Genomic DNA, 972 nt, shown 5'->3' with positions numbered 1-972 from the left:
AGGGCCGGGGACCCCAGGCTTCACGTCTGCACCTTCCATGCCCCCCTGCACCCCAGCTCAGGACCTGACAAACACAGATGTGGGGACACAGGTCCGAGAGCCAGCCTGGGCCAGGGTCCCTGGGCTTCTGGGAGCTCCTCCCCCACCCCCCACCAGCCCCCTGCCCACCTCTGTGCTGCACGCTCCACCTGCTGCGTCCCCTCCCAACCCTCTTGCCTGGGGGCTGGGGGCCAGGGCATCCAGAAGCTCAGAGAAAGGGACAGAGACACTAAAGGGGAAACAGAGGTCCCGGGAGAGGGGACAGAGAGCCAGAGGCAGGGCAGATTGTGTGTGTTTGAGAGAGAAGGGGGTACAGAGACCCAGAGAGAGGGGGACAGAGATCCAGAGAGAGGGGGACAGAGATCCAGAGAGAGGGGGACAGAGACCCAGAGAGAGGGGGACAGAGACCCAGAGAGACAGAGGGACAGGGATCCAGAGAGACAGAGGGACAGAGACCCAGAGAGACAGAGGGACAGAGACTAGAGAGACAGAGGGACGGAAATCCAGAGACAAGGGGACAGAGACACAGAGAGATGGGGACAGAGACCCAGAGGGAGGGGACAGAGATTCAGAGAGACAGGGGGATAGAGACACAGAGAGATGGGGGACGGAGACCCAGAGACAGGGGGACAGAGACACAGAAAGGGGGACAGAGACCCAGAGAAAGAGAAGACAGAGACCCAAAGAGAGAGGGGGAGAGACACCCAGAGAGACAAGGGGACAGAGACTCAGACAGGGGACAGAGACCCAGAGAGAGAGAGGGTGACAGAGACCTAGAGAGACAGGGAGCAGAGACTCAGAGAGGGAGAGAGAGAGAGAGGCAGACAGAGACTCAGAGAAAGAGGGGGACAGAGACCCAGAGGGGGACAGATACCCTGAGTGAGAGGGGGACAGAGACTCAGGGAGAGAGGGGGACAGAGACCCAGAGAGAAG

Source organism: Colobus angolensis, unplaced genomic scaffold (assembly GCF_000951035.1).
Source record: "Colobus angolensis palliatus isolate OR3802 unplaced genomic scaffold, Cang.pa_1.0 Scaffold96, whole genome shotgun sequence".
NCBI lineage: Eukaryota > Metazoa > Chordata > Mammalia > Primates > Cercopithecidae > Colobus > Colobus angolensis.
The sequence above is the reverse complement of the archived record's forward strand: the minus strand, read 5'-3'. Positions refer to the sequence as shown.